Source organism: Papio anubis, chromosome 4 (genome assembly GCF_008728515.1).
Source record: "Papio anubis isolate 15944 chromosome 4, Panubis1.0, whole genome shotgun sequence".
Classification (NCBI taxonomy): Eukaryota; Metazoa; Chordata; class Mammalia; order Primates; family Cercopithecidae; genus Papio; species Papio anubis.
Genome location: NC_044979.1, coordinates 95,411,102 through 95,439,003, shown reverse-complemented (window position 1 = coordinate 95,439,003; position 27,902 = coordinate 95,411,102). Strand labels below are relative to the sequence as shown.

Below are 27,902 nucleotides of genomic sequence, written 5' to 3'. Positions count from 1 at the left end.
CGAAGTTGAACTGTGTTAACAATGGCTGGCTTGGAAAGTCCCTGCAGGATTTGTAGGAAATTAATGTTAGCCTCTCCTCAACAGAAAGCTAGGGGTTTGCAAAACACACCATATGCTTGTCACTTTGCCAATGAATCAAGATGTTTTTGCAGTCTTCTGAGTCTAAATAATTAATGGCAATGTCTAAAGATTACCCCAAGGTTCAGGGAGTAAGGATAGGGCCTTTGCAGTGTCCAACATTACTCAACCTCAGCTCAACCCAGTATTTCATGTGATAAATGATCAGGCTTCATGACCACACTCCCCCCACACACCCCACTTATCACCATTGTGCATTCCCTTTTCTTTTTCCTTACCTCTTCGTTCTGCTGTAATTAGATTCTCTGGCTTTCTTCAAATAAGTGTTGCTGCCTCTTCTCAGCCCTCAAATATTACGATAAACTTCTACCCAGATTTCTCCAACTTCGCTAAGTGGACAAGAGTGTACGTCTACTAGTTTATGTTTTAACAGTAGTGTTGTTCCCACCAAGAGATTAAGTTCCTTTCAATAAACTCTCACCAACCAACTAATCCAAACCAATGAATCAAGCTAGATAAATCAATACCCTGGCTAATTTTCATAATTTTAGAGATTATGAGTTTTTAAAAAAATGTTTAAAAGGGTAGATATTAAGTTCATGCTCTATAAAATACAAAAGCATGTCCATGATTATTTGAAATATTTCCTCTTAACTGGCAAAACCTTTTTTCAATTTTATGATCCTTTGGAAAAAATGAATCTATATAACTTGGTACTGATTTTTGATGCATCTCTTCTATCATTTTAGCTTGTTGAAATGAAGTGCTATTCAGCCCCCTCCTGAATGAGCCATTGTAATATTTTATTTTGTATTCATCTTTAACATATATACATACATATGTATATAGATACATATACAGTCTACTTTTGAATAATAATAAACCACCTCTTGTATAAGAACCTTACCATAGTTCCAGTCATTTTTCCCCATTGTCATATTTTAATTGAATACACAGAAAGGTCTCATTTGTTGTAGAAGATTGTAAGAGTCCATTATAATGTAGTACTGCCTGTATGCCAGCTGCTTTACAATGCTAAGTACTTTACAATCATTATTTCATTCAATCCTCAAAAAAGTCATTTCTAGATAAAGAAACTGGAATTTGAAAAAGTTTCAAAACTTTTGTCCTAAGTCATGCAATAGTCAGTGAAAGAGCTGGAGTTTGAACTGGAATGTTATATAGCTTTCTTTGTCCATTTGGGTTGCTCTAACAAAAAAACCTAGATGAGGTGGCTTATAAACAACAAATTTATTTCTCATAGTTCTGGAGGCTGGAAAGCCTTAGATTGAAGCACCGGCAGATTCAGTGTCTGGTTTCTGATTCACAGATACCAGTATTCACAAGGTAGAAGGGGAAAGAATTTCTTTGATGTCTCTTTTGTAAGGGCACTAATCCCATTCATGATGGTTCCACCCCCATAACCTAATCACCTCCCAAAGACCTATACCTAATACCATCACATTGATGGTTAAGAGGCTCAACATACAAGTGTGAGGATACAAATATTCAGTCTATAGCACAGCAACACCAGACTCTCCTTATATTTACTCCTCACTGAAGGTCAAACCAAACACAGTCCTTCCGTGACAGATAGAATGCCACAGATGCTGGAGAAACCCTTACAAGTCATCATGATGGCCCTAATGCAAACTTCAGACTATAAGTCAGCAGAAGCTGCCTTCTAAAGAATTTATTTGGTCATTTACTTCAACTAAATTAGCAAAAACGTTTACTGACAAAGGCTTTAACTTATCAATTCCTCTAAAAGTGGGGAATACTCTTACCCCAAATCTGGGTTATTTTATTCACCAAACCATCAGTATCATTCCTATATATGCTTCGTGGTAGTTTGTACTCCCATTTTTCTCTCTTAATTTCATGCATCTTTAGAAATATTAACTGGAAATGATGGAAGTCAGCATGGTAGAATAACTGACTTCACACTCTGTATTTTGAAATAATAAAAAGAATAATGTATTACCCATGGGGAAAATCACTCTTCCAGAATTTCAGCAATCTTGTTGATGGCTGTTGTGAGACCTCAGTTCTTGTCTTATTAGTTTAAAAGAACTTAAACAAGAGACACACAGCAAAGGAGCTGTGGCATAGAGCAATTTATTGCAAAAGAGAAAGAATATTCTAAAAACTAGGTGCAGAATAGACAGTGTACCCTGAGAGAGGATTCAGGGCAGGTTGCTCGTAAAGATGAGAAAGCATGGACTGGCATTAGGGAGTGTTTTTGGAAGTCTTTTTTTGGGAGTCTTACCTGATTATTCCTAACGGTGTGGACGGAGTAAGCATGTTGTGGGTGGTCCTCTGGATGCACATGTGCAGTAGCTGTACATGCTTACTCATAGGTTGCATGTCTCATTGGCATCTTAAATCTCCACCCAGGGGTATATTTTTTAGTATTATAATGAACAAAGCGTCAGTTTGAGGACAGGTAAAATTAAAATGTGCATGCTCTCTACAGAGGAAATTCCTTGCTGAAAATAGCTTTACTTGAATGAGCTTGACTACAGTGTCAATGCCAGGGCTTATTGTGTTGGTGGTCATCACGGTTGCTGCATCCCAAGGACGTGATTACTTCCTTGACTACCTCTCCTGCCTCAGTCTTTCAGATACATTCTAGTGTTAGTTCACCATACCTATAAATCAAATCGACAATCTGTTAAATGTCTTATTATATGAAGAATGGTCTTGGGCAAAAGAAAGAAAGAGTCACCCTTGCTTCAAAAGGGTTGCCAGCCTAAGCCAGGTATGGCTACAACCAGTGGGTGAGTGTAGTGGCCACTAGAATGGGCACAGGACTGGGTAGTCAGGAGCCTTGGATTCTGGGCCCAGTTCCCTTAATCTGCTGGGTGATGTTGGTATGAAGTCACTTGGGCTCTTGGAGCCTGCATTTGTTCACCTGGAAAGCAAAAGCATTAGAGTAGGTGACTTTTGGGAGGAAAGAAGGAAGGAAGGAAGGAGGGAGGGAGGGAGGGAGGGAAGGAAGGAAGGAAGGAAGGAAGGAAGGAAGGAAGGAAGGAAGGAAGGAAGGAAGGAAGGAAGGAAGGAAGGGCCAATATAAGGATACATTATTGCATTGGCCACCAATGAAAACAGCTGGTGACTTGATCCTCCAGGACCATCAGAAGAGCCATATGAATGGTATTTCACAACCATCCATTCAAGGGAAAAACAGGGGGAGAATTTGTTCTTCATTCTCCATTGGGTAGAGGTTTGTCCTGTGGGGCATTATTTTGCCTGCACTTCCAGGTTGCACAGGTGTAGGTGCAGAGCAGTTTCCCTAAATTTGGAGCTTAAAAAAATGTTGGAAGCATACATTATCCAGTTTCCTCACTTCTCAATTTCACGTTGGTTATATAGTTTTATTAGTATATAATATTATTATATATTATTATAGTATCAGTAAAAATAGAGAAAGTAGATGCTGCTCCAGGGAAAGAGTTGGGAGAGGTGGAGAATGCTGAGTCACACCTGCAGTAGATGCTAGGAGAATAATAAAAATTAGGAAGCCATTCATTATTAGCACTTTTTTCTGGAATGAAAGGGTAGATGTAATCCAGTTAAATTTCTGGAAATAATTATTCCAAAATTTACTTTTGTTTTGAAACTATATTTTTGGTAATATTTTTTCTTTCTATTTTTCTTTAATTTTTTTCTTTCCATTTTTCCCAGTTTATGACTCATAGCTAGAAAAAGAGGTTAATCTTTAATGTCATAAAAACTTATGAAAAATACTAATTATATTCACTGTATTTAATACAGTTGCATGATTGGGGGAAAAGTATATAATTTAACTGAGTCAATAGTTATAGATCGCCTTCTAGGTCATCATCCATCAGACACTTTGTATACTTCATACAAAGATTAAAAAAGATATTTTCCCACCTCTAAGGGGTTGATAATCTGGTTAGAGAGACAAATGCACATACAAAGTGATTATGATATAAACATAAGTGCTTTAACTGAAGTACCAAGATCCAATGAAGAATGTGGTTTGGGGAATAGTAACAGTGGTGATGGTGGTAACAGCTTCATAAGGAAATTTGGTCTTGGTGAGTTGAAACCCCTTTTGAAACCAACCAACTAATACTCAGATACATGCATTGAAAGCAAAAAAAAAAAAAAAAAAAAAAAAAAAAAAAGAAAAAAACTGTAATTCAGGCTTGATTACTTTGATGCCAATAAATTATCTCTGTACTAACGGTGTAATATTGTTGCAGGTTTCTCCTAGGACTTCAAAATAGTCTTCAACAGCCAGGTGAGATGATTTTCTTCTTTAAAATCTTATTTCCAAATGAGGAGAGTTCCACATTAACCTTTAAAAAAATGCCAGCTTGTTCACAGACAGCAGGTTCTGTGCTGCTAGGGGTAATGAGAAGGTAGCACGCTCATGTGGTCCCATCATAATTGGATTTTCTGGATCCTGGGAACTCAGTCCGTAGAGCAAGTTTTATCCAAGGTAAAGTTCTTAGTTCAACCACCTGCATGTTAAAAATGAAGACAACTGGGATTCAATTCAGACGCACTGAATCAGACTTTCTGCAAGTAAGTCCAGGAATCTGTATATATTTTTTTAATTACTCCAGATTATTTTTGTGCATACAGAAAGGTTGCAAACCTTTTCCCTAGAGAGGAGTTGATCTGAAAGGTAGAGAGGCAGCTGCTTTGCATTATCTAATCTGACTCTTCTGCTGATGTCATTATCCCCAAATTTCCTTGGAAAGGTAATTGCAAAGGATACTTGGCTCCTATCAAGGAGTGGGTTTGCCAAGGGAGCCAGGAGTCTGGACAGGCTCTGAGAACTTTGGGGACCAAGGAAAGAATCTCCTGATGCATGGCTGAATTTGTATTCAACTTTGGATTTTCCCTCTTTGTTCTGTGTCAGTAATTTCAGAGTTGGAAGAGAAAAAATATGACTCATGACTCCAAACAGGGAAACGTGTTTATTTTTCAAATTACAGTAAAACAAACAACTCCAAATCTATGGTCTTGTTTTCCTTTTCACCCCTGTGAACTTGTACATAGAATATAATAATTTCTAGCAGTTCAACTGGTTAGGATCCTGTACCAGGAATCCATGTGCTTAAAATTAAAAAAGAAGCCTAACCAAAGCCGCCCCATGCCCCAAACACTGGGAACTTTTCCTTCATGAGGAGAAAAATCTGTCTTCAGCCTCCTGCACTGTAGAGAAACTGATGGGAAAGATAAGAAAATGAGAATGTCACAGTTATGAGAAGACACAGCTGTTCAGAAATCTAGTATGCACAGCTTAACTGAGAACCCTCACCAACCCCTCCAAACCCCCTCATGCCCTTTTAGACCCCCCAATACATCAGTTCATTGTCAGAGTTGATCATATAGCTTTTAGGGTATTTTAATTAGTCCAGTGTTCTTTGGGCTTGAAAATATGCTTTGACTTTCTCTACTAAAATTTCAGCTTAGAAAGGTGGTATGTTGTCCATTTCCTCATATACGCTTAAGAGAATCAAAGCTTACTAGACATCTTTTGGAAACAAGTGCAGAAGCACATTTGAAAACAGCTTAGGAATGTTTGCAAAGATGGCTCTGTTCACCTTCTGCCCTTATGATCAGTCAAATAAGCAAAGTCTAAATCCCTGGCTCCCTCCCTGTGCCAGGAGCTACCACTATTCTCATCAACAGGACTTGCAGGGCCTGGAAGACTTTCTCAAAGTCAAGACCTTTTAATGTCTCATTGATAGAGAAACCCAGAGAGACTGGACTTATAATTACTCCTGCACTAACCTGTTATCTTTCTGTATGAAAAAATATTTAACTTTATTAACAGAATTGAAAGAGTCAAATAAAATGTAGAATACCTTTTATTCTGTTAACTAACTCAGTAGTTCTTTTTAAAACCAGGGAAAAGATTAAAAGCAAAAGTGATAAGTCAGCAATTAGAGCCTCTTGTCCAGTGGGGGTATTTGTTGATTCTGGAAAGACGTGGATGAAAGACTGAGAAGGTGACCCATGCTTTTAACAGTTTCTGAGGACTTAAAGGAGAAAACCCAGAGAGTAGGATTCACGAAATGAAAGGGTTAGCGCTCACCATGTTTTGAACTGGAAACCAAAAAGACCATACTAAAGCAAGTTCCTCTCATGGATGGAAGCCTACCTTTGAATCATCTCAATGCTTGAAAATAGATTAAGATGACTCGGCCAAGCATGGTAGCTGATACCTATAATCCCAACACTTTAGGAGGCTTAGGCATGAAGATCATTTAAGGCCAGGAATTCAGGACCAGATTGGGCAACATAGTGAGACATCTCTACAGGGCTCATGCCTGTAGTCCCAGGTCCTTGGGGGGCTGAGTTGGAAGGATCACTTGAGATCAAGAGGCTGAGGCTGCAGCAAGTTGTGACAGGCCCACTGCACTCCAGCCTGAGTGGCAAAGTGAGACTTTGTCTCAAAAAAAAATAAATAAATAAACTATTAAAAATTTTCAAAAAACACAAGATAAGCAGAAAACAAGAAAAAAATTAAGATCATAGCAGAAATCAATGAAATAGAGAACAGAAACCAAAATGGAGTTTTTTGAGGAGCTCAATAACATTATTGTTAGCCAGACTGATCAGGAGAAAAAAAAAAAAAAGAAGGTGCAATGATTAATTTAAGGTTTGAAAGAGGTGATAGCACTGCAGATTCTTTAAATACTAAAAAGATAATAAAAAACACAAGATCCTTAGAAAACCTAGATGAAATAGACAAATTTCTTGACAGACAAAAACTGCCAAAGCACACTCAAGAAAAATTAGATCACTTCATAACCCTATATGTGTTAAAGAAATTGAATTGACAGTAAATTACCTTTCTACAAATTAAACCCCAGGTCTAGATGGTTTCACTGGTGACTCCTACCAAACATTTTTAAAAAATCATACCAATTCCACATAAGCTTTTCCAGAAAATTAAAGTAAAAGAAATAATTCCCAAGTCATTTATGAGATGAGTGTGCTCCTGAAACCAAAACTAGACAAAGGCAATAAAAGAAATGTATTGACTGAAATCTCTCATGAACATAGATGTCAAAATTCTTAATAATACTTTAGGAAAATGAATCTAACAATATATTAAACAGGTTAATGTATTACATCCAAGTGGGTTTTATTCCAAGGGTTTTGCAAAGTTGGTTTAACAAAAATATGGTTATTCAATTGTTTCAGCACAATTTGAACTATTCTTACACATCTAAATTCAAGATTCATTATATAGCAACAAAAATCAAAACACTCTGGAGTTTACATCAAGATAGACAAATAAATTGGTGAAACTGGACAGAGAGTCCAAAATAACTCTACACTTATGTGGGAAATTGATTTTGGACAAGTTGTTAGAATGCCTAAAATTAAAAGGCTAATAATATGAAGTGCTGGAAAGGATGTAGAAGAAGGTAAGCTCTCATACAGTGATGATGGGAATGTAAAATGGTATGGTACAACCACTTTGGAAAATAGTACCATATTATCCAGTCATTCCACTCTTAGATATTTACCATAGAAAAAAGAAAGCATATATCCACATAAAGACTTGCACATGAATGTTCATAGTGCTTTATTTTTAACAGGAAAAGCTGGAAACAACCCAAATGTTCATTAACAACAATTATGGTGTATTCATATCATGGAATATCACTCAGCAATAAAAGGAATAAACTATTGATCTATACCACAAAAGTGTAGCAACGTTAATGAATCTCAAAACATTCATGCTGAGTGAAAGGACCCAGACAAAAAAGAATATGTAGGTTAAGATTTCATTTGTGTAACATTCTAGAAAATGCAAACTAATTTAAAATGGCAGAGAGCAGATCAGTAGTTGCCTAACAATCAGGAAGACAGGGAGAGAAAAGAGGTAGGGATTATCAAATAAATTTTTGATGACAATGAATATGATCATTATCTTGATTGGGATAAGGATTTCATGGATGTAAAAATATGTCAAAGCCTAGAAAATTATGTATTTGAAATATGTTGCTTATTCTATGCCAATTATACCTCCTTAAAGCTGTTTTAAAAGTGAGCGGTGGGTCCACTTTATCTTCTTGAGAAACTTTCACCTGGAGCCTTCTCTCCTACTGCACCAATGTACCTGCTTAGGTTGCTCCTGTTGCTAGCTGTCCTTGTGGACATCTCCCTTCACTGTCATCCTAATAATTTATCTTTGCCTCTCCTTTGTGTATCTCCTTTGTCTTGGATTCTGTATCTTCCTCTTTCGTGGTTTACTCCCTCAGTAAGGTGGGTGAAATAATCCAGTTGCTTCCTCAGAAAAGGTACATATTAACATATAACATAAACTCCTTGAGCTCTCCTGAGAGAAAAAAGAGAACTTGTCCAAGACTTACGTCCTATAAACTGGCCTCCCAGAAAAAGAGTTGACTCTCTTTAAGCCTCAGTTTAAATAGCAGATGCCTGATACTTCTGATCATCACCTTTTGGACCCCACTCTTCCAACCATTACAGGGGAGGAGCATTACTAACCATGAATGCTGATAATATAAGGTCTGACACTATTTGCCACTTCGTATAGCTGCAACCTTAAGGCTTGAATCCTAGCTCTTTGATCACCCCGGAGAAGAGACTGATGCCATCTCCAACCAAAAATAGTGTCTTGGCAGAAAAAGGCTGGAGATAGTTTTCTGCCAAGTACTATTGCCACTATATTCTGCCCTCTGATTACACAGATGACTTATTAATTCTTCCCTCATTACGCAATATAAAAGTTCCAAAGCCCAAGTGTCTGAGTACATCTTCCTGAGTCTGACATCTAGCTCTGTCAGACTGTGCTCTCTCTTGGAGTATGATAGACAATGGGAGAATTCACTGTTCTGTTGCTGATGGTGCTACCATGAATTTCCCTAGTGAATATTGCTCCAGCAGCCAGCAGCCCTGGTATGTATGCTCTCTAGATAATTGCCATTGTTTGCAGAACATCTTGAATATATAGAAAAGTCTTTATTCTCCTGCCCCACCACCATTACTGCATCACCTCCATCACTATCTAATTGATAGTTTGGCTGGATATAAAATTCTGGGTTGAAAATAATTTTCCCTTTATAATAAATAAACTCATTCATCCATCATGTACCCAATTTCAGTGTTACTGTTCAACAGTTTAATTTACTCTGACTTCCAGTCTTTTGTATGTGTCTTGCTTTGGTTTTGCATTTCTTTTTGGAAACTTAGAGTCTTCCCGCTGATCCAGTATTCTGAAATTCTATACATATGTATCTTGGTGTGAGTATTTTTGTATCTATTAAAAATAGATTCAAGAACACAGGTGTTAGGCCTTTTCTACCTAGAAATTCATGTGTTTTTGTTCTGGAAATTTTTCATTGGATTATTTCTTTTATGATGATGTCCTCTTTATTTTATCCTGGTCTCTCTTATATTCAAATTTTGGACTTCCTGGGCTAATTCTTATTTTTTTTCTTCCCTATTTCACATTTATTTGTCCCCTCTTTCAATTTTCTGTGAGATGTGCTAATTTTATCTTTGAATCCTTCTTATTTTTCATGTCTGCCATCATAATTTTAATTTCCAAAAGCTCCTTTTTGTCTTCTGAATGCTCCTTTTTTTGTAGCTTCTAGTTCACTGTTTCGTGAAATATGCTCTTAATTTTCTGGGAATATTAATGAGTTATTCTTTGACTGTTACTGCTTTTTTTCTTTATTTGTTCTTCCTTCTGTATCATTGTCTCTATCCTTTTTGTTTTGATTTCTGTCTTTCATGTTAGAAGTTATTCTCAAATATCTGTTGATCTTTAGCAGAACAGTAACGTTTAAGGGTGGGACCCAAAAGACCTAACTGGAAGCTTTACATGGAGAATTGGAGCTAGTTAATTGGTTTATCATGTACAGGAGGTTATGATTGAAAACAAAGGAAAAAAAGAAAAACCTCTCCACAGAAAATGTGCAGATACATAGTAATTTTACATTCACATGTAGGAGCTCACAGATTAAGAACTCCTAGTTAATGAAGTAAAATGCTTATTGTTGTTTTTATACCTTAAAGCTAGTTGATAATGAACAAACACCATTCTAGCTTTTGCTTGCATTCTTTGAATGAAAAGGAGCCCACTATCAGTCAGGTCAGTTCATTTGAGCCTGGAAAAGCTCTATTATTAGAAGATACTCTTACTTTGATCTAAAATATGTCTTTCCATAATTTCTATTATTTTGTCTTATATATACTTACTGCATATATATTAACATTCAAATGTTTTATTTTTTTTTTACTTTGTCCTTGGAGATTTTTAACATAACTATTGTTAATTCCACATCAATAATTCAGGCTTTCTGGGATATTCCTATAAAAAAAATGCCTCTGATTTCTTGCAAATAGCTATGAGAAAAATTAGAAAATAAACTGTCTCCCACCCAGGCTTCTAAGGACGTAGCTGGATTGCTGGGTGCTCAGACTTGTGTTCTGCTTCAGATATAGAGATGACAACTGGAGTAGTCAGAGAGTACAGATTAATTCACATTGGGAAGAGTCGATAACTACTGGGAAGGGGTGGCAGTTGACAACTACAACTGTTTAGGCTGGCATCAGAGCTATTTGGGACCAGCTAAAATTTGGGAGCTTTGAGAGAGCCATTTCCTATCCAGACTGGTCAGAACCCTAAACGTCAATTCTTCAGTGACACTAGGAAGCTCTTTAGCTTTCAACATTTTATAATAGCTTAATATGTGGCTTTATTCCCTATCTACTCAATACTAACAGGGTTAAAAGAGAACAAACCTATTCATTCACTTTTACCTGTTCTTTCACTCCAGTGTTCTGAAAACTTTCACCTTTTCTTTCATGCCACACAAATCCTGGAGTGCTGTCCTTATGCAACAGAGTGCCCAGGCAGTTTGGTCAATCTTTCACAGGCAACAAAATCTATTTGTTTCTCCTACATTCAGCTGAAGAGGGGCTAACAACAAACATCCACAAATACACGGAGTGTGTTGCATTAGCAGAGGTGGAAAACCCCCAGCATTCTTTAAGCTGCCATCTAATTCCCTTAAAAGCCAGTCCTTCCACCGTTCACCCTCAGAATGGAATCAAGGTTCCTTTAGCCTTTCTATCTCACCCGTTTCCCCCTTAGCTTTAATATCACAAAGGGAGATGTACTTCCAGCCTCTCATCTGGCTCGATCCCAGCACCTGGCTCTCTTGCCTTTGCGTGAGGACTGGCCAAGAATGAACTCAGTGGGAGAGGATGTGCAGGGAGGGCAGGAGCCAGGGGCAGAAACAACCCTCCCTCCAGAGGCGACGGGCTCCACAGCTGTCCCAGGCTTCAGTGCCCTGCAGTGCCAGTCAGGAGGCTGGCTCTGCCACATCTCTCCACACTCCTGGCAACGGATCTTTTTGTTGTTATTCTCCCTTCTTCCCTTCTGATTCCAGACCCAGTGTTTGCTTGTCTTGCAGCCAAAGATAAGCTCCAGGCATTCAGGAGGCCACATTTTAGACATCCGAATAGAGCATTGACTAAGGGAAAGGAACAATTTGTCTTAGAAATTGCTTTCCTGTTTGCTTTCTCCTTCCTAGCTCATTTTGATTAGGCAACACTGTGTGTGTGGATTCAATGAAATATCAGGGTGAAAATATCATAAAATGCATTGAGACTAACTTCATGTAATCCTTGAACCCCATTCACCCCATTCCAGATCTCCCTTCACTCACAATTGCATGAAATTTACTTCCTACACAGGAAACACCCATATTTACAGCCAGTGTTATTAGAATTTTCTTCTTCCATAACATTCATTGAAGTCAAGATGATGTCTGTTTGAAAAGAAAAAAGTCAAATTTGTTGGTGTGTGTACTGTGGACAGGGATTGTGACTGCATTCTGGGGCTTGCATTTAAATCCTATCCTTCCCTATCACATGACTTGGGCAGCCTTTCTTCAGCTTCTAGTATGTTAAAAACAAAAATCTAAAACAACATTGAAATTTGCCTCTTTAGAGGACTAGGACTGAAAATGAAATGCTATGGGATACTGTGATGGTTTAGAGTTGTGTTCATTTTGGGGGAGTCCAGAAGAGAAAATGGGAGAAGGAGGGTTAACCATTGCCTTCTGAGCAGGTCAGTTGATCTAGCAGACACCATAGTCCACTTCATCTCTGTAAGAAGCATTGCCTGTTCAGTGACTTTTGAAATGCAAAACATGCACATTCTCTACTAAATCATAAATAGATACAAACAACCCCTGAAACTGACTAGAAAACGAGGCAGAAAGGACAGTGAACACAGGACAGACATTACATGACAAAACATGTTTACAGACAAAACATGGTGTAAAACCAGAAGTGACCAGTGACTGTCCAAACCAGAGGAAGTCAAACCACACCTACAAGAGAAGGAAAAGCATGATTCGTTGTCACCTGAGAATAATTTGATCTCTGCTACACAGAGGATGTAATGGATGTAAAGTAGGGATAGTCCCTGCTGCCTGTGCATACAGCATGTCAATTAGAAAACCGGGGGCAGGGGCAGCATCAAGACAGGGCACAGAGCTTTATGAATGATCCCCTGTTTCTAGGAAGACACCTGTGGGGCCTGGTGAAGACATAATGGATAGTGACTGAGCTTCATTGCCTCCCCAGCACAGGAGGTGAGGCTCACAAAGCCAAGGGCCCTAAGCACACAGGGGATTGGAGAACAGGCATTTTCCTTCTGTTCTTCAACCGTTCAGTGAACAGCTGGGTACCAAGAAAATGAGCAGGTGATTTCAGATTTACGAAGCTGCATTCTGACCCCCTAGGCAGAGCCTTCGAGAACAGAAGGTAGGAGGCTGACAGAGATAGGTAGGTGTGGGCATCTGAACCCAAAACACTAGCTCTGATTACATATGGGCCCTTGAACCAGCTGCTAGAGAGGGTTGCCATGGCGCCAGAAAACAGTCCCTTTCTCAGCATGGAAAAGCCAGGTAGGGATCACCATTTGCTGAAGATTTCTGTTGAGTATGCTAGTTCTTGAATTTAGAATGTAATTTAAAGTTTCTGCTGCCAATACATCTAGATTTAGGCTTCTATGAAATTCTAGGATTTTCCTTAGATCCTATCACTTTTTATGGATAACAAGTTCATTTCCACTGGTGATAGGGTCACCAACCCATCTTCCACTGTTCCCTTCCTATGGCAATGAGAACAAAGATGAGAAGAACCAAAGGCAGGAGATGTGCAAAAATCCTCACACAGAGAAAGCAACATCACATGAATTTTATAACAATGCCAGTGCTTGCAAAGGAGTGTGGAATAAACTAGTTAAGTGGTATAAATATTGTTGTTCAGAGATATTTGCCGCCCCTCCCTGAAGGAGGATTATACACTTTCTTACCCGTTGACATTAGGCTTGGCCATATGAGTTACTTTCCAAAATGAAATGTAAGCAGAAATGACATGTATGTGTCACTCCAGGCAGAAGCTTTAGGGCCAGTACACGATCTGCCACATTCTCCTTTCTCTCTGCCAAGAGGTTGTTTCAAATAGATGCTGCTCCTTTACTTTGGGTGCCTATAATGAAATCAATGTGAAGCAGGGCTGGAGCTGAACTATGAATGAGAAATAATCTTTATTACAAACCACTGATATTTGAGGACTGTTCATTACAGTATAATAACTTAGCCTACACTAGTTAATACAAAGTACATTTAGAGACCATATACATCAACCTTATTTTCAAAATATGCATGTAGGAATTTAAAGGATTGACAAGGACTACAGCAAAATTTTAACTGTGATCATTTCCTGAGTTTGGAACTATGATTTTTTTTCTACTTTATGCTTTTCTAATATTCCTAAATTTCCACAGTGAACAAATATTGCACTATCATTAAGGAAAACATAACTGTAATATTCTTTAAAAGACAAAGTATCAATCCATGCCTAGTGTGGACGTTCTATTGAGTCTCACCAGTCATCGTTAATTATAGGAATTTGGGTGACAAGTATAACACCTTTAAAAGTATTATATTTCCAAGATCTGCAGCAGGTTTCTTTCATGAGCCATGGCTGGCAACTTACTCCCTTCCTTTTACTTCCTGTCAATCCACAGTCTCCTACGGGTTCCTCCAGGGCAGCACTAGACTCCAGTGTCCTGAAGTTATCTCCAGTGTGGGTGGCCTACAGCAACTAGCACTCACCGTAGAAGAACCTCTATCCTTCTTGGGAGCTCTGTGCATACATTCTCCTCTTGTGTCTCATTTGTAATCATCAAAGTCAAGGAATTCTTTTCCAAGGTCCAGTCCTTCCCTATCAAATGAAAAAATGCGTATCCATGAATATGGGAATAGAGGAAATGCCTCCTTCCTGCAGACATATCAGGATATTGACATTGCATCCCAGCACTAAAACATCTGGGAACCCCTACTTGAAAAGACCAAAAATTAGGTCATGACCTAACTGCATCTGAAGCTAGGCTCCCATCACTGGGGTGGGCAAAAGTCCCTTGCCCAGACCCTGTTTCTATTCTTTGGGAAGAACTCCTCTGCCCATGTCCCCCATGGCCTCTGGCTCAGCCCCTGGGGACTCCTCTTGGTTTTTTACTCTCCATGGCCACATTTGAGGAAGGCCTCATGGGAATTAAACAACATTTGAAGTTGTCTTCTATTTTTGGAAGATAAAGGTGCCAGAGTTAGTCAAGGCTTTGGACAAGTCAAAAGGCTTTTGTTTGTTTCCAGGTTAGTGGTTTCATTGGCAATAGAACCCTCTGAAGAAATCAGTAGTCTCCTGATCTATTTGTCTCTGGTCAGTTTCAGATGTAGAAATCATACCTAAATTCTTTCTAATACATACTTCTCAAATCTGCCTTATTTCTGTTTCTTCAGCTTAGTGGTGGTGACCTTTGAGCATGTCAGGCTTGAAGAGGAAGCCTATACAATTAAACTGATCTTCATCTCGAACCCTTCTAGTCAACTGGTTATTTTTACTGTGCCATTGTGGCTCAAAGGCTTTTGTAAACCCTATCTGTTGCTGTCTGGAGTATAGAAATGGTTAACTTGTCATAATTTGCAAAGCTCTGAATTTATGAGATTTCTTCATTTCTTTTCATTTTTGCTTGCCACCTAGCCAATATCTTCCTGAGCTCTTCTTTTTTTGTAAGAGTTATTAAGTACAGCCAACAATAATCAATACACACCATCTCCCCCATGCTGCAGGCTGAAGAGATATGTTGAGGTATTCCTTCCAAGTGTTTTGTCACTACTTAACACCAGTTTTCTTCTTCCAGCTCCAGATATCAATTATTCTGCCACCCACCTGCTTCCCTATATGCCACTTCCTTTGAAGGAATACATTTCTGGAACTACCAGGCTACAATCCAGAAAACAGAAGCTGTTCTTGGTGTTTTGAGTAGCAAAGAGCTTCATACAGGGAATTAGAGGAGACACAGCTATTGGAAAGTCAAGAGAGCATAGATCAGGAAGGTCACTTTCAGGAAATTCAGAAGTACAGGATCATTGGAAAGCCACGACCAATGGCCTCAGCTTCTGCAGCATGAACGTAGTTCATTTTCAGAAAGGCCTGCATTGCAGTTGGAAGTCACTGCCAAAGATCCCAACTGCCTACAGCACAGGAGTGGATTATTCTTAGGAAGGTGCTCTAAAGCAAGCCACCCGTAAAATCCTACCTTAGCTGTCTGTTCATGCTTCTATGAGGAAAACAGCATCTCTCTTCCTTCTGCCTTCCCAAATCTTTGGAAATCCCCCTTTGGAGGAATCTAACCAAGACCTTCCTGGCAAGGGAGGCTGAGAATGCACTTTCTGTTTTCTCCCTGTGCAGTTCAGATAAGACTGCTTAGATGGGTGATGATAATATTGAAATATTCAAAACCAAAAATAATATCCTGCACACTGAAGCTCACAGAAATTACTAAAGGTCACAACTATTATATTTCTGACCATTTTAATTTTCCTGCACCATCTTAGCCTGCTCTATGTGTCTTGTTTAGCATGTCAATAGCACATAATAAATTATTTGAGGACAATAGCATAAGAAAAGTAGGTTCCTTCACGGTCTAAAGTTTTAGCCTATGAGCCTCAAATAAATCTGAACTTTGATAAACATTATTATTGAGTAGAAAAATTATGTGATGAGGAGAGAGCACAACAAGGTCCACCCCATAGTTTGCTACTAGATTCTGCCTTAAAGAAAGTGATATTACTTCTCTAGGCCTCATTATTTCTCATCTGGAATAAATGTTTTAGACTAGATATGTGGTTTCCAGACTTTCTGATAGCTATGGAGCCATTCTTCAAATGAAATCTCACAAGGAGTTCCAGTAAAGGGAGGAGCTGGGCTAGGCACAGTGGCTCACGCCTGTAATCCCAGCACTTTGAGAAGCTGAGGCAGCTGGATCACGGAGTTCGAGACCAGCCTGGCCAACATGGTAAAACCCCGTCTCTACTAAAAATACAAAAATTACTGGGCATGGTGGCATGCACCTGTAATCCCAGCTACTTGGGAGGCTGAGGCACAAGAATCGCTTGAACCTGGGAGGCAGAGGTTGCAGTGAGCCGAGATCTCACCACTGCTTTCCAGCCCGGGCAACAGGAGTGAGACTCCATCTTAGAAAAAAAAAAGAAAGGGAGAGGAGTTGCCCATTTGCAGTGGGATGGAGACCTGGAGCCCAGCCTTCCTCAGACAGCTCTGGAGAGTCCCTTTGGCTCCATGAGGCACAGTTTAAAAACTCCAGGATGGGCCTATCTGTAACATATCCCCCTCTACTTCGAAAGTCATGTGACTGTAATCATTTTCCAAGCTTTGACTCTGTTGGAGGTAATGCCAAACACTCATCCTAAAACACATTTTCAGCAAGTTCTATAACTAATTGGTATTTGTAAGCACATCCAGTCAAAAAAAAATGCAGGGGGGAAGGGCTCTATTAAAGTGGGACATGCTCAACATTTTGAAAGCATTATGTTTGTGATCCAAAACTCAGGTTCCAAATGCTGTATGACTGACTTAAAAATTGGATGTGTCATTATTCAGGTGATCCTCTGATCACTGGAATAATGCCACAGAAGAATGCCCCTAAGCACTATAAAAGAAAAATGAACAGGTGCTGCTTAGGGGACAGCAATTAGACTTAACCAAAACCTGCTGATGTTGTCATGTGGAAACATAAAACCAATATCAATTTCAAAGGGAGACAGAATTCCACAGCATTCACCAGTCCTTTGCAGCTGTATTAAGTGGAAGACCAACCATGGTTAGGGTCCATTTAGAGTAATTTAAAAGACAGTTTATGCAAGAAAGCATAGGGGACAAAAATGCATGATTACTAGAACTTTCTTGACAATTCTGTCTTCTTGCCCATTCCCAGCTAAGCTTCCATGTTTTTCTTTTTCACTGTGTAATGACCCTATCTGAGCCACTACAAAGGCCACATCATGAACTCTGCCACTGAGAGCTCAAGTAGAAAGAGCCCATTGCAGCAACTTCAAGGAACCCATGAAGGTCTATAATTTTGCCATGTCCTGAGGACCGTAAGTTTCTGCAGACTGTGATGTACCTGGGATAACCCTGCCCTTGGCCCTCAAGCCCTCTCACTTCTTTCTAAGATTGTCATGCGGCCATAAATCTGCAAAGCACCAGAAGTCATGTGTGGCTTTGTGTTTAATCATGATTCCAATTGTGCCTCTAAATCCTTTTGATTCTAAAAAGATCATCTCAAATCCCACATCTTGTTTGATTCCATCCCTGACAACCAAACCCATGACGCCTTCCCCTCTTGCCTTATTGCCTCTGAGTTAGTTAAGCATTGTTAATGGTTGCTAGTGTTAAACTCTAGCTAGGTTGTATCCTCTCCCCTCACCAAAATAAAATAGAAAGCTTATAGACTTTGATGTCATAAGCATCAGGATTTGAATCTAGGCTCTGCCCCTTATTAGCCGATGACTCGCATGTCACCATGAACTTCAGGTTACTTGTATGTAAAGGGAATAATGATACTGGCACTTTCCAGTGCACTTGCAAAATGCTTAGCATATAGTGGCTACTCAATAAATACAGTTACCTTCCTCTCCTTCCCCTTTTCCCCTCAAATTCCATGTATTTGTATCCTGGGCATATTTTACCTTATGGACAATGACAAATTCTTACTGTGTTTGATAATAAATCTGAACACAGTATATCAGAAGCAGAGATGAGGAAGTCTTGTGGCAATAGAAGATCAACAGACCAATCTTTTTTCTCTTTCTCCTCTGTGATCTTCACACCGGAATATCCCATGGGCTTATACTTGTAGGAAGCCACTGGACAAACCTCCTGACTGGGCAAACCTAGAAGATCTAGAAGATGTTGCAGAAGTCACAAATTTTCCAAACCTGATTCAATCTACACCTACAGGGGATTAGTAATCCGATCATTATCAGTGGGGACTATGATAAGCGTAGACAAACCACAAGGGAGTGGTACAGATTTTTTCTTATTGATTAATAAAGGTTTTAGACTAGATATGTGGTTTCCAGACTTTCTGATAGCTATGGAGCCATTCTTCAAATGAAATCTCACAAGGAGTTCCAGTAAAGGGAGGAGCTGGGCTAGGCACTGTGGCTCACGCCTGTAATCCCAGCACTTTGAGAGGCTGAGGCGGCTGGATCACGGAGTTCAAGACCAGCCTGGCAACAGAATAAGACTCCATCTTAGGAAAAAAAAAAAGTGGGGGGAGGAGCTGCCCATTTGTAGTGGGATGGAGACCCCACTACATATTACCTCAATTTTCCTATATAATATTTCCAGATAATTATTTCTCAATTATTTGAGAAAATAATTGAGATAAAATTTCCAGATAATATTACCTCAATTTTCTAAGTCTCTACTTTTTCTATTATGTTGGCAAAATATAATGAGTTTTTAAAATGTGACTAAGTAACACAACAAAAAAAAGAGTTTAACTCAGAATTTCTATCACCTCAAGCTTGTTTTCCCCTGGGGAAAGAACCACCAGCCCAGGACCCCAGTGTTTCATGGAAATCTAGAAGTCTCCTTCAGCAAAATGGTTAATTATCAAATATGTTTGGAAAAAGCAGTGCTTTTGCCCCTGGGCTTTGCTATGGTTTGAACAGCTCCCCTCCAAAATTCAGGTGTTGCCAATGTGATAGCATTAAGAAGAGGGGTCTTTCAGAGGTGGTTAGGCCATCAGGACTTCCCCCTCATTAATGACATGGGGGCCCTTGTAAAAGAGAATTCATGTAGCATTGCTCCGGTTTGCCTTTCCTCCTCCTGCTATGTGAGGTTGCAGCAGGAAGGCCCTCACCAGAAAAAATGCCAGCACCTTGATCTTGGACTTTCTAGCCTCCAGAACCATGAGAAAAACATTTCTGTTATTTACAAATTACTCAGTCTCTGGTATTTTGCTGTAGCATCACAAACACACTAAAACAGGCTTCCTCTGGGAGGATGCCTGGTTGCATAATCACAGAAGACATTGGACAGCAGAAGCCACATATTTCCTAAGACCTCTCAGACTTATGAGATGCCAGGTATTCCTGGTTAATTTCATTTTACATAGTGCTTGATTTCTTTTGGTTGTTTGTGTCAGAAGAGCTATTAACACCATATAGACATTGGTATCTACTGGAACACAATTTGGGAAAAGTACCTCTGGTCCAAACCCCTGATTTTAGAAGTGAAGTTGCTGAGACCCAAAGATACTGTGACTAGTGACAGAATATCCCAGTTTTTCAGATCTTCAGTGTTCTTCCTAATCTCCCACATTTTCCTCAGGGCTAGATATGGTCTCATGAGAATCTGCTTCTTTCCTTTGTTACTTTTCTGTTGAATTATTTGCTGTGTACATGTGCACTTGGGTGTACACACTGCAAAACAGGAGAACATGCCCTTGAGAAATGTTGGCTCCCATCCTGATGTGGACACTCATTCATACATTTATTCCACAGAACTAGAAGCCACAGGACCACGTGAGGGGCACTGTCATGACTGCATGATCAGGAGAGGGAGTGCGTGATTCCACCCAGGAGCTGAGATGACACAAGCTGGGTTGTGATCATTCACTCATTCATTATCTGTTGATTCCACAAAGCTTTCTTGAATGCTTGCTGTACCAAATTGTGCACGGTGCTGTGGATAAAAAGATAAGGAAGACACAATCCCTGCCTTCAAGCAGCTTACATTCTAGCATGAAAAACGGGCCTGCAATAGATAAGTTTAATGAAGTGATGGAATTGTTCTGAGATAAGCCAATTTCTACCTGAGACAACAGGAGATGGGAGAAGTGCACTTTCTGGAAATAATACTTTGAGCACCTCCTAATAGTCACACACCGACTTTGTTTCCTCCAGCACTTGGAGTTCTTTCTTCAAAAGCCCAAAGTATCTCAAGTTTCAATTGTCAAATTAATCAGAGCAGCAGCAGAGATAATACAAAACAGGGACTAAGAGAAATACCAATTCTCTGCTTTAGCACGCATCATATGAACATCCACCCCCACACCCACCAGCAGCTTGCCTTCCTAAGTTTGTTTTCTTAAAGCAAATGCTAACATTGGTTTATATCCCTTGAGCACACACCAGCTGGATAGTAGGAAGAAGCCAGTTCAGCATTAAAAATTAACTGCAGATAATTTAGAGGGCAGACAAGCCACAGGCAGATAACGGTGTGGAATATATCATTATAACCAGTGAGGATCTGTCCAGCCCACCCTGCAACCTCATCTCCTGGCTCTGCTGAGGTTGTGTTCTTGTTACAGGTCTTAAGACACCCTTTTTACGAACATATCAGTGGGAGCGTAAACAAAGTCACCTGAAATTTAGAGGATGTTAATGAGAGCTACATAAATTTAGACAGCCCGGAATGCAGTTATTAGATCATTTTCAAGTGAATAAAATCTGAAATTTGCTTTTTACTTTGCCAACCATCTTCTCACCAGCGAATGCCCACTGTAAACACTCTCCAAGGCCCATAAAGCCATGGGTCTTTAAAGTACGTTTCAGGGAATAACTGAACCAAATTAAACTGCTCTTTACTTTTGCCATAGGAGCTCTGACAAATAAAATGGAAGATGTTGTTGCCATTTTCATTGACTAAAACAAATCCTTACTGGAAAAAAAAAAAAAAAGAGGAGAAAGAAACTAAAATGTCAGTTGCTGACATTGTCATTCCCTGCCACTCAGTAAATAAACATAACATCTATTAGTTGTCATGGAAACGTTCCGCCTGATTCTGAGCATCAAAGCTCCACAATAAAGAAACCGTGATACTTGACGCTGTGCGCAAACAACTCTTTTGGCATTTCTCATGAGCTCATCAGCACAAGAGCTAACATTTTCCCTGTTTGTTTTCTTTTCAGACAAGAATGCATTTGCTTCAGCAAAAGAGACATGTATCTTAGAAACCTATCAAAAATATTTGAATACAGCTACCTCGGCAATCTCTGCTCTCTGGGCTCCTCCCCCCCACCTTTCTTTTAACCTTTGCCTGAGAAGAATTTAAATGGCATATTTAGTGGCTGTATATTGTGCTTCCTGTACCTACTGCTGCATAAAAGGGATTGATTTAAATCGCTTACAGTAACCAAGTGGGGGAGGAGGGTCCAGTTTTCTGCACCAAATGCTCCAGGATCCATAATAAGCAACCGCAAATACAGACAACAAATGAGTGTGCTTGCATTTGTCTCTTCTCTGGAAAAGAATTATTCTTTAGAACGGATGGACTGCACACTTTTAGCATCAACAAGAGAGCAGCTCAGATGTGCGAGCACCAATAAAGGATACTTAAGCCTCCGTCCCCCAGGTAACGAGTCTCAGAAATGTTGGCTAAGAAAGTCAGAGAATGTTCCTATTATAATTTTGTTTTCAATCGTGAAATTTATAACACCTCCCAAAGCAGGAACGGACCAAGTGTAAAGATTACAGCTGAGTGCCACTAAAGCGTTAAAGGCAACCATTGTTAATAACAATCGGCTGAAAAGCAAGACGCAGCTCATGCTTTGGAGCCGTACTAAGAGATTCAGCATCTCCAAAAGCGCTAGAGCCTTTGACAAGCCAGGCATAAATCAGGAGGGATTTAAATTCCTGATTTTCTGGCATTTTTTAAGCTATAAATCCTACACATTCCTAAAACCACATTGTCCCATAACTGGAGCTGAGGGCTAGAGTAGGTCCCTGGAACAGCTCAAAGGGTCAAACTGGAATTAGGAGGTCCTGCTTCTCTCTAGGCCTTAAGGCAATTCTTTCTGAAGGACATTTAAAGACTTTTTTTTTTTTTTTAAGTCTTCTGAAGTGAAGCCAAGAGGGTGTTATATTTATCCCAACACCCTACCAGGCCTTTCTCGTCTTTGGATGTAACCATGTTGGGATTTTTGTAGATCTTATTAATCCATATGTCTGCATATTCAAGATGGTTTGGACAGTCAGAGGTCAGAAAACAGTTAAAGGAGGGAAATCAAATGGTCTATAAATGAATGTGATCTATTCAGGGTTTCTTAAAATGAGCTTAAGGACCATTTGCCTTCCTGGAGAGAGATGTGGACGGAAGAGGTGTCCTGCTCCAACCCATGACTTTAGCATGAGGAAAGCATTCAGGATGAATGAAAGAAAGAACAGAGCAGAATCAGGATGCCTGGTTAAGAGACAAGTCAAAATAAGATGAAATGAGAACCCAAACTACAGAGTGGCAGCGAAAATGCAGAGTGAATGTGGAAAATTTGATGAAGGTAAAATCTGAAGGTCTTGGTACCTAATTGGATTCGCATGAGGAGAACCAGAGAAGGGAGAGTCACTCATGGCCAGGAGGAAAGAGCACAGCATTTGTAACCAAGAAACCTGGATTGAAGGTCTTTATTCTGCCATTTACTAGTTTTGTAAACTCTGGGAAGCCATTCACCTCTGAGTCTCATTTTTATCGGTTGCAAAACAAGGCTTGAAATACCTACAAAATAAATGAGAAAATGTATTAAATATCTGAAAGATGATGAAATGGACCACTATTTAATAATAGTCACTTTAATACTTATGACTTTGAAGTCATTTCTTTTTCTTGTGCCTCAGTTTCTTCATTTGTAAAAAGTAGACCACAGTGAACCCTACTGGCCCTTCTGGCTCTAACATGTTTTCTAGCTATCTGGAAGTGATCAGTTTGGTTTGTACATAGTGAATGCATGTCAGCATTCATGTGAAAAGCTTCCTGATCAAGTTGGTAACACAGATCAGGACTTCCAGAGAGATGTTTTTCAAATGGCCACACAGGCCCCTAGGCAGTATTGGGGAAATGCCTAGGGAGCATTTTTGATGGTCAAAATGATTTGGAGGGCACTCCTGAGGTTAGAGGATGGGAACCAGAGATATTAATTTGTTGCACTAGATGCAGTATAAACACAACAATGAATTGTAGTGTGCATGTCCCTCAAGATACTTGAGTAGGACATTGATTCTCAATTGGGGTCTAGGGATCCCTGGAGGTCCCGGAGTCCTTTTCAAAGATAATTCAAGGTCAAAACCATTTTCACAGGAAGACCAACACATTATGTGCCTTTGTCATTGAGTTGATGTCTCCAATGATGAGACAAAAAGAAACGGTAAGTGAAAATGTTGATGCTTTAGCATTAATCAAGGCAGCAGCACTCAACGAAACTATACTAGTGGTTATTGTATTACTCACTACTATGCACTTGGTGTTAACAAAATCACCAACAAAACCTTCCAGATTCATTTAAGGATGTCCTTGATGAAGCAATAAAATTAACTTCATTGAATCTCAGCCCTTCAGTACATATCTTCTTAATACTCTGGCAAAATGCTGCATATCAAAATAAAATTTTGTTTAAATTGCAAACTGAACTAGCCTCTTTTTTCATGAAACATCATTTTTTATTTGAAAAAAGAAGTGACATATGTACTATGATGCATATCCTGCAGACCACTTTCTCAGAAACAACAAATAATTTTTTTCATTTCCAAGAAATTACTTCCAAGAAAACAACTAAAGTACCTCTTGCCAATGATAAAACTCAAGCATTAAAGAAAAAATTAGAATTATGGAAACTTTGTAACTACCACCATGAGCTGGGCAGTTTCTCAACACTAAAAGACCCTTCTGATGAGATGAGTGGCAGTATTAACTAATGTGATTTACTGATATTGTATAATGAAATGTGTCAACATTTGGAAGATCTGTGTAACTCAGTGAGCCAATACTTTACAAATAACCAACCTGTGCTGTTATAAAATCATGCATGGTAAAAGAGCCACTGTGAAAGTGCAAACTAAACCAATGGATTTTAATATAGTAGAGTACAAAATGTTCACTGATATGGCTTCTGTTTCAACATTGCAACTAACATTTAAGAAACTATCGCTTATTGAGTTGTGTGTGTTATCAAGTAATGTCTACATTGCCTGAAAGATCTATTACACACTCCTGTCTTTTCCAACTATTTCCCTGTGTGAGCCTGGATTTTCTTCAGACACTCCAAGCAAAATGCCATATGGCAACAGAATAAATACAGAAGTGGATAACAGAATTTAGGTGTCTTTAATTAAGCCAGAAGTAGAGCGATTTTCAAAAATGTAAAACAATGCCACTCTTCTGATTAAATTATGTTTTGTTTAGGAAGATACAGATACTTTTAAATAAAAATACTATTTTAACATGAAATGGGGTTATTTTTAAAGATAATAAATACTGTTAACATTTCAGTTTTAATTTCTAATACAGTAAATATCAATGCAACCTGCATAAATGAACCTCTTAGAAGGTTCTCAACAATTTTTGAGTGTAGAGGCGCTAAGACCAAAAAGTTCAAGAACTTTGTTTTCCTGATGTAGGAAAAATTCAATTATCTAAGCCAACAACCATTTTCTCAGAAACAAAAAAATAATTTTTCATTTCCAAGAAATTATTTTCTATAGAAACACAACATACTTTCGTATGTTTTAATGTACACCAACATCCAGGATTGCAACTACCATGCAAGTAAATGGTAGATCATGTGTTCTTTGGTTCAAAACTTGACCAAGAATTGTTGACCATTTCATAAAATCACAGCACCAATGGCAACACTAATCATGACATTAGAGTTGTTGATATAGTATACCTGTATTGCCTACCACTGTAGTTGTCTCAGCCCTGTGATTTTTTTGATAAGATGCAAACATCTGACATTTCGTGTTCTTGTGAAGTTGTGCCCAAGGTACTTGCATACTGAAATACATACTGTATTATTTTCTTTCTTTTTTATAATATAGTCAAGGCATTTTATTTTAGTTATATATATATAGGTAATTTGTATTATTTATGAATTTTATGATAATAAAAAAGACATTACAAAATATGTTTTAAAAGGAGCATTAGGTCTGAGAATCACTGCTCTAGGACGATGAGATAGAGGCTAGTGTGAGATATTTGAGAGATGACTATATAGAAGTATAGCTGCTGTGTGCAGTGGCTCACACCTGTAATCCTAGCACTTTGGGAGACTGAGGCAGGTGGATCACTTGAGGTCAGGAGTTCAAGACCAGCCTGGCCAACATAGTGAAAGCCCATCTCTACTAAAAGTACAAAAAGATTAGCTGGGCATAGTAGTGTGCACCTGTAGTCCTAGCTAATTGGGAGGCTGAGGCAGAAGAATCACTTGAACCTGGGAGATAGAGGTTGCAGTGAGCTGAGATCATGCCACTGTACTCCAGCCTGGGTTACAGAGCAAGACTCCATCTCAAAAAAAAATAAAGAAGTATAGCTGAAGCCACAGGGAGGAGTCAGCTTATGAGATGTCTGGTTTGGAGTGTCATGCTTTTAAAAATGATAGAGGACTATCCATCGGTGTATTAGTCCATTTTCACACTGCTATAAAGAACTACCTGAGACTGGGTAATTTATGAAGAAAAGAGGTTTCAATGACTCACAGTTCCACAAGCTTAACAGGAAGCATGACTGGGAGGCCTCAGGAAACTTACAATTATGGTGGAAGGGGTAGCAAGCACATTGTACCATGGCTGGGGGAAAGAGAGTGAAGGGAGAAGTGCTACACATTTTTAAAATGTCAGATCTTGTGATAACTCACTCACTATCACAAGAACAGCAAAGGGTAAATCTGATCCAATCACCTCGCATCAGTCCCCTCCTCCAGTTCAACATAAGATTGGAGCAGGGATACAAATCCAAACCGCATCAATTGGGTAGACACACAGTCCCAAAAGAATGCTGCTCGTGAAAATTTGTCCAAATTTCCCCCGATACTCTTTAGTTGCAAAGTGCTACCTCCTTGTCAATCTTATATTCCTCTTTGCCTACCAACTCTGCCTTGCATGCATTTCCTCCTTGAACTTATATGTTTTCTTAAGTCAGTGGATACTTCAACCCATCTCCAAAGTCTATTTTACTAGCCACACTTTCTTGGACACCTGACCTTATTCCACTCCCAGTTTGGGCTCTGCTACTGCTGTCTGGGACTTTGAAAACTCCAGAAAACTGTCTGACCACCGAAAGGAAAGATATCAAAGAAGGCAAGTTTAGGAAGAGGAAATGTGAAAAACAAACTTCTTTGAGAATAGGTTAGGCTCTTGCCACCCTGGGTCTCCCAGTCCCAGCAAAAGTCTTCGTTTCCTCCCTCTTGTGAATTCTAAAATTCATCCAATTTCACATTTTTGTAAAATGGCAAGATGTCTCACTCTCTTCGCCCATGATTAAAATCCAGTTGTTTGTTTATAGGGTCATTTGTTGCTGAAGCTTCTCCCTAAAAAAAGAATAATAATTGCTTCTTCAGATGGTTTGCTTCTATCTGCCAGAAGATGTCATTTTGGGATGAGGCCATTCAAACTTGCTCAAATCTGAGCAATAACTCAACTAAAATGAGGTCAATGTAAATGACTACCCACAACGGGGAAAAACCTGTTAAATTAAATCCAGAGTAAGTAGCAACATATCATGTAGTGAGAGTTACATGTGTCAAATGAAGGAGTGTTATGAGGATTAGTGAGTCCGTTATTAAAACACGCTTTGGGATTCTTGGATGAATGGCACTGTTGAAAGTGGGGGTAGGGCTGGTATTTATAGATTGCAGTTATATCAAGGCCTTGCAACAGACTCTGAGGAAATATAGAGAAAGCAATGGAATAACTTAAAACATATTTTTGTTGATTGTTGTATCTTATACCACATTTAGCAGTTCAAATACTTAATTCAGCAAAACATGTGGAGGGATGCCAGTGTGTACTTTGCAAAGTTCTATAAAATGAAATGTAAGCTCATCAAGAATTTCAACATGGCGTTGTGGCCTATGAAAGAAGCACTGGGCAAAAGCAAGAACCAGTTCAGAATAAATTTATTCTTATTCCCCACAATGGTTTGTGTAATAAGCAGATGTCAGAAATGAGAATGTCAGGGAATTCTCTGTTGGGTGAAGTACGTATCTAGCCTGAGGCAATGACATGATTCCAGGCCGTTTCCCTGCAATGCTTGATGTTGTCATAGATGGTGGAAAATGCAGTCAATTGCCTGAATGTTTCTAAATGCCTGCAGGTCTTAAGCAGGTTTCCAGATGACTGATTTTCTTTTCCACCTGGAAGTTTGCACGTTATAATATGCACAACTGAGATCATCCTATCCTTTGAGATTTTTGTAAAATTGTGATAAGCAAGGTTCCTATCACCTTTCTTGCAGAATCACACAGCCTCCATATCCACCTGTGACTTCCCAGAGGCTGGATCTTCATGGTCCATGAGTCCTATTGCAGCCAGATCCTCCTTTGTAGTTCCCTGATGCTGCTTGGCACCCCCAGCCTCACCAATCTAGCCACAAAGTCCTGTCCTTTCCTGGATTGCCCCACAGCCTGCTGACATAAAGCA

The 27,902-nt window shown here is 39.2% G+C and overlaps 1 long non-coding RNA gene across 2 annotated transcripts in view; it reads right to left on the bottom strand.

The window, feature by feature from the left end:
- Positions 1–6,565: 6,565 nt before the first annotated feature.
- The window catches only part of LOC110742839, a 53,448-nt gene continuing 32,111 nt past the window's right edge, over positions 6,566–27,902 (bottom strand). The window contains exons 1-4 of one of the 2 annotated variants that reach the window (XR_002521008.2): positions 15,728–16,440; positions 14,244–14,352; positions 13,439–13,614; positions 6,566–11,882 (exon numbers count right to left, since the gene is read on the bottom strand). This is a non-coding gene — a long non-coding RNA (uncharacterized LOC110742839). Of the gene's footprint in view, positions 11,883–13,438; positions 13,615–14,243; positions 14,353–15,727; positions 16,441–27,902 lie in introns of those variants that run through there. The other variant, XR_002521009.2, reaches the window with a different exon arrangement.